Source organism: Mercenaria mercenaria, chromosome 13 (assembly GCF_021730395.1).
Source record: "Mercenaria mercenaria strain notata chromosome 13, MADL_Memer_1, whole genome shotgun sequence".
Lineage (NCBI taxonomy): Eukaryota > Metazoa > Mollusca > Bivalvia > Venerida > Veneridae > Mercenaria > Mercenaria mercenaria.
The window spans coordinates 28,409,662-28,422,565 of NC_069373.1; positions in this window are offsets into that span (position 1 = coordinate 28,409,662).

The window sequence follows — 12,904 nt, forward strand, 5'->3', positions numbered from 1 at the left end:
TCCTTCTTTTTTTTTAAATGTTCAAACCTTCAATATGTTAAGTTGTGACTGCACAAACCTTGCCCTCAGCCATGTTCAAGATATCTTACTTGATTGTGTTCTCTTAAGGACATCTGTTCTTTTAAGTTCAAATGTACATATTAAACAGCAACACCTGGTGCCAAACTACTCAAAGACAATATTTCGTTCCAGTTAAACTTCAAGCTCACATTTCAATTAACTGCATTTAATTTTAAAAGCTAAGCTTATTACAGTAATCATATCCCATTCAAAATAAATTCTTTAGTCAGGATCAAAGTATCATACATTTATTATGTACTCTTTAATTTAACATTTGTTTTCTGTTAAATTGATTTTGACTGATGAAATTATTTGCTTCTTATTAACATCCTTTCACTTTTTGCCGGATATATCTTTTTGCCATTGCTCACCACAAACCCTTTCGGCAAGGGATACCAATTCATCGACATTGCTTGTTATATTTACATTCACCGTGTGTTTTGTATGGACAAGAAAAACCTTAATTTTCATTTAGTAATGATATGAAAAAGGCTCCTTCCGTGAGATTGCAGGATACGATTTCACATACAAAATATATGAAAAAAATCTCTTTTTTTGCTCGACTATTCGAAGAAAAGATAGAACTATTTGACTCGCCCGTCGGTGTCCCGATTTTATTACGTTTTTAGCTCGACTAGCTGGTATCTCAGTAACCACTTGTGGGAATGGAATAAAACTTCACACACTTATTCACTGTACATTGCACAGGTTCCATAACTCTGTTTTGCTTTTTTACAAAATTATGCCCCTTTTTCGACTTAGAAATCTTTGGTTAAGTTTTTGAATGTAGCTGGTATCTCAGTACCCACAAATGGGAATGAATTGAAACTTCACACACTTGTCCACTGTCATGATCTGACATGCAGTGCATAGGTTCTATAACTATACTTTGCATTTTTACAAAATTATGCCCCTTTTTTGACTTAGCAGGTTTTCGGTTAAGTTTTTGTAAAGCTGGTATCTCTGTACCCACTAATGGCAATGGATTGAAACTTCAACACACAGTTGTCCATTGTCATGAGCTGATATGCATTGTACAGGTTCCATAACCCTGTTTTGCAATTTTACTAAATTATGCCCCTTTTTAACTTTAATATTCATTCAATTGACAAGGCTTTTGAAAAGTCGAGCGTTGCTGTCCTCCGACAGCTCTTGTTGTATGTAGGCTTGTATCTCAGTAACCACTTATCATAAGTCTTATGGGAATGGATTGAAACTTGGCACACTTGTTCACTGTGATTATCTGACCTGCAGTGCACAGGTTTCATAAATTTGCTCTGCATTTTTACAAAAATAACGCCCTTTTTTCGACTTCTATATTCATTCAAAATTGACAAGACTGTTGAATAGTCGAGCGTATCTCTTACACTGATCAGAAATTTAAAAATATAGTCAACATGACTGCGATCTGTATGGTATCGTTTAAGTGGTACGACGTTTTGTCAAAATAGAAATAATTTTTCATATACTTATACATATGTCTTAGATTGAAATTATTTTTAGATTTTTAGAATGACATACATATTAATTGTTAAGTAATTTGTCAGATATGGCATCGACATTCCGGTGCCAGCTAGCGTCGACATTGTGTTGCAAGCTAGTATCGACATTCTAGTTAGCTAATATCGACATGCTGGTGCAAGCTAACATCGACATTCTGGTGCCAGCTAGCATCTACATTTGGTGACATCTTGCTCGGTTGGTATCGGCACGGTTTCTATATTCTGCTTTCAGCTAGCATTGATATTCCGTAGCCTGCTAGCATTGATATTCCGGTGCCAGCTAGCATTGATATTCCGTAGCCTGCTAGCATTGATATCCCGGTGCTAGCTGTCATCTACATTCTGGTGCAACAGCTCATATATGAGCTCTGCAACCGTATACAATAGGACAGAAATATCCTAGATGTTATTGAACAATGTCTTCAGTTAGTGTGTATTTAAAATCTCTCTTTATAAAAAATACTGTTTTAAGTAACTGATAGCTGTTTTTCAAATTGAAATTCAAGGTCGAAAATACCATAGCAGTATATTTATCTAAGGATTTAATTTTTGTTAATCTGAATATAAATACTTGAGAGATTGGCTACCATACATTTTTCCCGCCGAAACTCTATTCTTAATCGGGAATTCTAAGCCGATTATACAAGCCAAGTATATGGAAAAATAATACGCAGCTAAAAACAACTCCTCTGCACGATTGTATCTCTTTGCAATTTTTCCACCCTCCCGCCAAACACAAACATCAACGTTGATCGTTTTCAGCCTGGGAGAAAAAAAAGCTATTGTTAAATGTAGTCCGCCAACGTAATATTTGACAAATCTAAGATTTTTATCTGCAAGTTTTAACAAATGTTTGAAAGTAATCCAGACTGGTCAAGTTATAGAAAATAACCATTTTATAACGCATGTAAACCTTGACATGCTTTCAGACAACTTTAGATGATGCTTTAATGCTTTTGTAGAGTTAAGGGACACTAATATATCAGACATACCTTACAGTCACTTGCATTATTTTCAAACTGCGTTTGTTAAATGGACTAACCCACACATTTTAGAAAAAATAATATCTCTAAAAAATCCATAAAAAGTGAATACTATGAAAATGACTAGTGGAACTTTTTGACATAAGATTTTTGCATCACGGATATTCTTATAAATAACCAAAAATATTATGCAAAAGGTAATATACCGTTGCAACGTTTTTGAAACGATGCAGATAATTTTATATACTTCTTGCATTTTTACCAGTATCTAACTTTTATTTTCACACACTTATCATTTTACAGTATCATAAATACACTCTATAAAACTTAGTTGAAAGGAACATTTTTACCTATGATTTATTTTTGATAAGAGTTATCAACGAATTTCAAGACAAAAATACACAAATTTCCTGCCTTTTTCTGGTGTGGTTTACAGGGCCTCACCTGTGTTCATACATTTAATATGAGTTTTACCATCAACAATCCCAGACTGGTCAATATTGGCAGTAAATTATGTAAAACAAGTGATAATCGGTTTATTAGTCATATACGCTTTGAACTTTGTTAGCGTCTATTGTCAGAACCACGTAATTGTATATCTAAATATAATACACGTATATATAAATCAATACTTATATATTATTGTATAAATCGTGTTATGTTGGCAGTTAATGGTATCATTTCACATGTATATTGTGCTCCTTGCTTGCACGAATCGAATTGCTGTGAAATTTCGCCATGGTTACACTTCTGTCTGAAAACGGATGACCTATATTTTTGTAAATACTTCATGCGACGGCTTCTAGCTCTCTTCTCTTGTCTGTTGCATCGTTCATAATACAGAGACTCGTACATGTATGTGTATTCGTACAGTAAAGCTGTATATTACATTATACACGTAAAAACAAACTGTCAAAATTTTAACATTGTAAACTTTGAACATGCACGTTAAATCTCATGTTGCCGTTCGACGCGTATATTTCCGTATATAAGTCGCATACTTGTACAAAGTTGCAATCTTTCGCTATTCTTTACGTGCCCGTAACATCTTTTAGTGGCATCCGCTATGTCTAAATATCACTTTTGTGAAATGCTGCTAAGATTACTTGACAAGACAGACATTTTCAAGCCTGGGAATAAGTCAGGGACCGTTTGCGGAATAAATCCTTTATTTCTTAGCATGTAAAGCGGCTAAAACTGAATGCAGCTACATTATTCAATGTATAAATCATTTTCAGTTAAGCGCATCGATTTTATGCTACGTATAGTGTTAAGCTCGACTCATCTTGTCACACTTTTTTTTTGTAACACAGATATTTCAAGCTGATATAACACGGACGTTTGCGGAAAAATTTCCTTTTAAATTATTCCAGACAAAATAAAACCAGATACATTTCTGCCATGGACTCTGGTTTTATCTGGTGTTTAGTTCCTGAATAACTTTGCGTTTAAAAACATTGTGATAAATATACAGTGATTTAAAGTAGGTTATGATCAAAACAGTGATAAGTTGACTTTTGCGCAAAAGATGAATAATACTAGACTGGAAAAAGAGTAAAAACATTTAAAAGAGACAGATAATTAAATAATAAATAAATAAATGGCCTTTGTTAATAATATCGATATTCCACATATGACTTTTAGAAGAACTTGATTTGTTTATCTTATCATATACTGTGTAAATTCAGTCTCTTAAAGGATTTTAAGCTTACGTATAAGAAAACAACAACAACAACAAACAACAACAAAAACCCAACAAGAATGTGGAATTATAAAGCCTTTGATCACTATACAATGACCCGGTAAAAATGTGTTCGCACGGGCGCACAATGGCGTTATAATTGGATCATTTTGCTACTTGTCTAGTCTTGTCGATAATTTCGATTATTTTGTTTTCATTTGTACTTTTAAGCGGCTAAAGAAAAGGTGTAAAAATAATACATAAGTACATCGATTTTATTGCCTAATATCACGACATTATTATTCCCTATAGGCTTTAAAGCCTTTTCATGAACGAACGAGACGAATGTTTGAAAGAAACACGGCGGTTAACATTATGTATTTAATTTTTAAGAAGATACAATTGATTAATATATTTCTATCTTTGCAATTACATACTTCAGGACCAAAATATGGAAAGCAGCACGTTTTCCCCCGCACAAAAAAACAATGTCTGACACGTAACTTTGTTATCCGTTCCAAGATGTTTTCTTTGATACACGATCAATTCTATGTATTTGAATTGTTTCGATCCTTTCGTCAAAGCGCGTAATGAATTTTAATTTTCTTAAATTTCGTTCCATTTTTACCTTGGCAGATAAATTATAAATTTGGGAAAATATTTGACATAAGTCTTTTCATGAGTGTAAATATAACAGCCTTGATTTTGTACAAATATATATGTTAACACCTATCTCTCGAACATTGCCCTCATTTTGACAGGTACAAATGTATTTAGCCTTTTCTTCAAAATTATATGATCTGTGTCGCTTTAATGAATCTATTTTGTCCGCACCTTTGGTCAAAACTGGTCATACCTGTGGCCAGTGACACGTAACTGTCAAGTTTGGACATAACTATCAAAATTACAAAAGTATAGCATGACACAGTAGCGAAAACTGCTCGCTCATGACTAAACTATGTACAAATATTGCTGGATTTATACGGTCAGTTGCGTCGGCGAGTATTATGTATTAAAATTGGACAATGTGGATTTAGCATAAGCTTTTATAATTTTTTCAAGTACTAAAATCGTAGACGAAAATACCTGAATTCTATTGGTAGATATAACAATGGATTGAAAGCATTATTCAAGCCTTGGTTGCCAAAGGCGATTTGCTATTCAAACCGAATAGTTCATGTAAAGACTCTTAGGTCATACTAGTAACTAATATCGATATTGCAACGTGGTCATTCGCTGTTTGGCGTTGGTCAGTGGATATTAGTATACACTGGTAACAATGCTGGTGACCAGTAGCTAGGGAATTACTCTTCGGAATGGACATGAATTTTTTATTCTTACTTTGATTTTAAAACTTGGACGTTAAGCACTATGTTTTATTGCGTTATCTAGTGGCTACGGTTGCCCGTCGGAGATGCGCCATCTGCTTGGGTAATTTTAACGGCATTTTGAAGTGGTTTATGAATTTTGGTTTCTCTGGGCTGAAAGTTAATGATTTTCTTGTTGGATTCATGTAATTAGTAGATTTTCTATTGTTGTATCATAATAGCTGTATTGATTTGGCAGGAGTGGCGCTCAATTGACGGTAGTGATGGTTAAACATTTTGGCGGACACTGCTTCATAGTTGTCTGTGCTTTGTGAACTTGCTTTTAGTTTCAAAAAAATAACTTACTTGCTATGCTTTTATAGATTTTACAGATTATACGAAACAATTTAATGATGCTGGTTGGTTCTAAATTCATGTCAATGAAAATTGCTGTGTTGGTAACTGGTTTGAAATACCAGGAAAAATATTGATGTTTCTTTTTTTAATTTGCTGCATCTCTAGAAAAGTTGTATTTAGACTGACACTGTTAGGAAGTTAGCACATTAAATATGTTAATGATTAAGTTTTGAAATATGTTGGGATAGGTCAGATATTTTCTGTCGTTTCATTGACCTTTCATGATGCGGAAGAAGTGTTTCTTGTGTAAATAAGAAATTATCAGTTTTTTCAAGGTAAACATTTCTCGTAAACGGAACATTCGTATTTGGTATGGAAAACTCCGGTAACTGTTCTGATAACATAGAGAGAAAAAATGCCGCTCTTTCGTTTGTCTTGGTCAAAACTTGTGTAGGGAAGTTATGTTTTTGATAAAAGTATCTTCGAAAGCCTTTAGTTTCAAATGTCAAACGTAGATGGGTGATTTGGAATTCATACATCTACATGAGACGTCTCAGACTTGCAAGTTAGAGCCAGCGACATGAGTTAGAGCCATAGAACAGAACGTGTGACCGTGTCAAGAAAAATGCAGATACAAGAAGGCATGGGACTGGAAATATTTGCGCTTGTGTTGAATGGCACTGGTAGAATTCACGGAGTATACATGATACCGTGATTCCCCGGTGTCATCCAAGGCATTGCGTATTTACAACAAGAACGTCCAACAGGATAAAGACTGGCACGGACGGTCTGCACGGGATACCGGACACCGGACTTATTTACCAAGCAATGAAGAGGAGCTTCACCAGAAACGAAAGAGAGGACGATTTGCCGCGTTGGCATAATGATTTTAATGTCTTAAACACCTTCAGAGTTTTTAAGTATTAGTATTAAGCAACAATGACTGAGTTTCAATAGTACAGTCATCAGAAACTGAGACGTTTTTGGCGTAACATTTTCGCTTTTATCCACAAGAAAAAAAAAAGAATTATGAAATAAACAGTATGTTTTAAATGCGTGCAGACGAAATACAGAGCAATTCGTATTGAGTTGACTCCCTTCTAACAATTGTTTTGTTTAGTATGTTATGTAAATTGAATTAGAAAAATAAAACTGGTGAAAAAGAGTTTGTGTATTTTGTAAAGAAAATGAATTCTGAATAAGTTGATTTGTAATGCAAGTCAAATGTAGCATCATTTCACAGTTTTAAAACAAGTGTGGTTTATTTCAATGAAATCTTATTTGCATACTTCTGCAAATAGTTAAAATTCTTCTTTGTTTTGTCTTTCTCCTCGCGCTGAAGCTGTCTTACTGTTAGTGTGGGTATATTTGTTGAAGCGAGGAGGCGAGATGTAGGTGGGAGTGAATAAGCATGGAAAGAAACAGTCACCCTGGTCAGTTATTTTATGACAAACTGAGAAAAAATGAAAGATGTGACACTTCATTCCCGTCCATCTTGTTTACAAAAGCAACATGCGTTTACATAGTAATTTTACACTAAACACATTTAGTTGACCCGTTAATAGGGGGCAGTTTAATGGCTAGTAAAATGGCCTGAGGTATGAAAAATGTCAATGTATACCTCGCTACAGGTCAGTATTGGCGAGATATATATCTCTATTTGCATAATATATGCATACGGAGCAAAACTGCAATATAATTAACATAAATATTAGATGTTATATGACATCTGCTATTGGATAGTTTGTTAAAGCGGCATCTACAGTAGCTAATCAATAAAATGAATTATACATTATCATGTATTTACCAGAGAAGATATAGCATTTCTCTCACTTACAACAATAACAGTATCAAGTGTGTACACAGGGCTGTGACAAAATCTGACATGAAATTATATCGGTTTATCAGTTAGGTAACACCCGTTACTCGAAACTTTGAGATTTACTTTGTTATTCGTTACTTTGTAGCACACGTTTGTCATTGATGCCTATTAATAGTGATTTTACACTAGAAGTTATACATATACTTGTTACTTTTATCAAATGTCACATGCCCTTCTTCTTGCCGTCTGTCCTCCCTGCTGTAGTGTCTTTGCTTATCCCGTAAGCACATGCTTGTCCTTGTTTTAGTTCATGTCTTTAATGTTTACGTGTGATATAATCGTGTAAAAAGGTAAAGGTCTGGTTTTTATTATAGTGTCACCCCTGTTGAAAGGGCCAGCCAATTTGGCTTATGAGACACCTTTATTGTGCGTACCGATTACCTCCCAACTCCTACCACTATGCCAGGCGCCAAGCGGATAGAAGTCGGTAACCACTCATTTATGTATATCATTCGAATATGTGTTTCCTGTAATCTGTGCATGTATACAAAAACATGTCTGCCCTTCCTCTTACTGATTTGTACGTCTATAATGAAGAAATATCATCCAAAATGTGGTTTGTCGTTAAACAAAATCATTGTTTGGAATTCAGATGCAATGAAATTATATCTCTAGGGTGTAGCCCGTGTGATATAATAATACGCATCTTAACGACAAACAGTGGTTTTATTCAAATCAAATTGATATTATTTTGATTCCAACATACAGTGAATCGTTGCGTAAACTAACACGATCCGATTTGTTACGGCATTTAAGAAATAATGTATCCCAAATCACCCCCCAAATAATGATTTGTCGTTGAATAAAATCATTGTTTGGAGTTTAGATGCGAAGGAAATATATCACGAGGGCTGGAGTGATATAATAATATGCATCTATAAACGACAAACAACTATTTTATTCACGCACAAATCACTGTTTGGGATATATTATTTCGATTCTAGCACGTTATCAAGGATTATTATGTACGTCCTTGCTCATATCCATAAAATATTTGCCTGATTTCTGTTGATTTCTTTTCCAGCGCGGCCGCTATAACGTCTAACGCGATGACGTAGGCCTAATAATTGTGACGTGAGAAAAATGAATTGTTGAATAATAGCCTTCTTTGTTTAATAGGAAAGCAAATCGGGTCGTGTTAGAATATGCAATAATTCACTGTCTGCACGTCACAATTTTGATAGGATGCCAAAGCCTTAAAAGTCACAATGGCGACCTACAAAGACAGGCAAATGTTTTGGTGGATGCCGTCAAGGATGAACATAATATTCCTTTAGAATGTTTTAGAATTGAAATAAGATTTCTGAAATAATTATTTTCTCTTGCATAGGCATTTTGGTGCGTATTTTTAAATCACTTATTTCCTTTGCATCTGAACTTCAAACAATGATTTTATTCACCGACTAATCACTGTTTGGCATATATCATTTCTTCAGTAACACACAGTTTTCAGTTTTCTTTGTTAAATAGGCTATCATCTAGAACATACTGTCAGACCGTCCGTCCGAATCTGTGCCGTGCATTTCTCAAAATATATCAGACCATCAGAGGATTGTTATTCATCGTCCGAAGTTGTGCATGGAACTTCACTGAGTCAGACCAGATTTATAGCCCTTGGTTTAGTAATAGAATATGCTGAATTTGCCTAAATGTTCGCGTCGAATGCATCTCAAAAGTATATGACGTAGAGACATGAAGCATTATGTTATTCAGCATGTGAAGTTGTACACCTTGTGTTGTTGTAGTTGTTTTTTTGTTTTTGTTTTTTTTTTTTTTTTAGATTTTACTTAGATAGAGCAGATATATGTTCCTTCACTTAGCAAACAAAAAATGTAGAATGGACCTAAAAGTTTATGTTCCATGCTAGTATATCTCAAAAATTATTGAAACCATATACGAATATTGTTCAGCATGTGAAGCTATGCGCTTGGGCCTCTAATTGGGTTTCACTCAGCCAGACCAGAGTTATGATCCTTGTCTCAGTTAAAATATGCTTAGAGGGCATAAAAGATTGTTTCTCATATACCACTAGGAACATTTAACCTAATCATGGTGATTTTTATCCATTAGAGAATTGTTATATAGCATGTGTGGTTTTGTTTGGAATTTCATTCAGTTAGAACAAAGTTTTGGGAACTGACTGTCAAAAACTAGTATGCAAAAAGATATAAAAAGGTTTATGTCATTTACATCTCAAAAAGTATTTGACCTTGACATGAAACCATGTAGGAATATTATTCAGCAGGTGTGCACTTTTGAATTGGTTTGGGAACTCACTTAGACAAACAAGAGTTTTGGTACTTGACGTCAAGTTAAAATATGCATAAAGGGGCTAAAGTATGTGCTAAAAGGTATTTGACTTACAGTCCTGAAATATTATAGAATTGTTATCAGATTGTGAAGTTTTGCACTTGATACTATGTTTGGGATTTGACTTAGTTATGGCCATTGACTAGATAAAATTGAAATTTTCTGTCGCATGTTTCTGAGAATTATTTGTCCTATATTCATTAGAATGCTGTGCCCGTTCCTACCCCACCCCCTAAAATATAAAATGCTACAAAAGACTATTTATTTTCTCCTTCAGTTGCTTTTAAATTGTGTTCCTTTATTTAGATTTTGTACTTTTCATTACGGCCCTACTCCCGAAGTCTAAGGTGGTATAAAAGTTTAAATCTTAACATCTTTGTCAATAAGTTTCGTTTGACCGTACTGTGACAGGAATCGGGGTAACCGGTGTCCTATGAACACACATCTAGTTTTCACTTATCATTTAAGCACACGTCTGTCCTTTGCATAACTGATAAGCACACGTTTGTCGTGGTTAGTGTCTATATCTGTAAGTTTTGCTTGTCATATAAGAACATATTATCTACCGCCTCGGTAGTCAGGTGGTAGCGCGCCTGCATCGAGTGCTAGAGGCCATGGGTTCACGTCCTGTCTGCGTCATATAAAACATGTAAAAATTTGTATTAGTTGCTGCCTCACTCGGCGCTCAGTATTAATTAGAAGGAAAGTTCTAGGATTGGTCAGCCATGTGGCATTATATTTTGACTGAGTGGGGTATTATGTGACTACGGCGTGATTTTTCTCGTTGGACATTGTACTCACTGCTACAAGTAAGACACCGTCGTTTATATGAATGAAACTCTTTTGAAACAGACGCAGAACCTGAACTCACACAGTTAGAACCTGTCGTCTGCTCTTCCTCTTGCTGATGTGAACACTTGAACGTTAATTATTCTGAATACTTTCTCCGCCGATGCGTACGTTTAAATCGTACTGTCTTATTGTAGATAAAGAAATTGAAATTACAAAAAGAAACTGGAAATCAAAATTGATGATTGTTTAAATTCGTCACTAATTTTCCTAAAGGCCAGAATTGAGATCAAAAGCGTTTAATCTAACAGTTCTGTATCGATTTCTTTAACAGGAATGTTCTTTTCAAATCCACGTTGAAGCAATTTTCTATACAAATAACTAAACTTTGATATTACAAAGGTGATAGAAGACAAATATTTTTAGAAATCATTACTTTATGTACAATGGTCATTGATATAGTTCCATTATAAATAGTGGCCAGTTTGTATGTCCACTTTCGATGAACTAAACACTAAAAAAGGCCGGTATAGATCTAATTATTATGTTATCAGTTTCATAAACCAATTTAGCTCGACAATTTGACGTATAAAAATGAGGGCTATTATGCTCGCGCCGTCGCCGCCGCCGTTGATTTCAGGTTAAACGTTTAGGACAAGCCTCTCAATTTCACTTTACATTATTAACTACGAATCCGCACAAGGATTTATCTTGGACAGGCATCATTTGGTTAAGAGTCAGATACCCAAAAGGTCAAGGTCACTAGGTTCAGATAGTGTAACAGTGTTGGTTAAAGTTTTATGACAAGCATTTCAATTTTACTATTTCGTCTCAACTATTTGCTATTGCCCCTATAATAATCAAATATCTCATAAGGATTGCTCTTGGTTAGGGACTGACAAAAATTTGTTTTAAGGTCAAATGTCGCCAAGGCCAAGGACACTGGGGTTAGATTTTGCTTTACTGTGGGCCAACAATTGATTGCATGCTATTTAGCTCCACTATACGGTGAACAGGGGGACTATTCTACTCGCCCCGGCGTCGGCGTCGGCGTCGGCGTCGGCGTGAGCTTTTTTGGTTAAAGTTTTTCGGCAACCTTTGTTTTCTTTTTGTTATTGCTTATATCTTACTGTAACTTCACATAAACATTGTCCAGCATACAAAGTATGTGCAGGGACTGGGCCCATTATACCAAAGGTCAAGGTCACCAAGGTGTTATACTTTGAATTATTTTCTTATTTTTCGAAAGCTTTGTTTATAGACATATCTTTGGTACTTAAAAAGACAATGACTTGAAATTAAAAATATTTCTTTATAATCATCATCTGCATGTGTGGTTACAATCCCCATAACTCTTATTGTAGTTTTGACAGATTTATGCCTCTTTCATACTTAGTGTTCTGGCAATATTTGCTTTCTGGATATAACTTTAGTACAATATAAGATAATGACTTGAAACTTAAAATGTATCTTTACCATCATCTTTTGCATGTGTGGTAACAATCCCCATAACACTAATTTGTATTTTTGACCAAATTATGCCCCTTTCATACTTACATTTATTGACAACTTCGTTTTCTGGATATAACTTTGGTACTATATAAGATAATGACTTGAAGATCAAAATATATCTTTACCATCATCATCATTACCTCTTCCATACTTGACCTTTAATCCCTCTGAATAGTAGGACCTTTTTATATCTTGTTTTTTTTTTTCCTTTTAAAGCAGAGGTCTCTTATTGAGATATAAATTCATTTTACTATCAAATCGCCGAAAACTGGAGCGCGCTGTCTTACAGACAGCTCTTGTCACTGTACCTTCTTAAACTAAATTAAGTATTAAATTTTTCTTAGTATATAACCTTCACACTTCTACCTTCACCACCACCAGTTTCACCCCTTTCCCCACTGATTTTTTGTCCTTCATTTTTATGTCCCCTGATGTTGAAGACCGGGAGGCATATAATGTTTGAACTGCCCGTCCGCCTGACACACCCTTGTGTTCTCAATTTCTCTTACTCTTTTCATTCA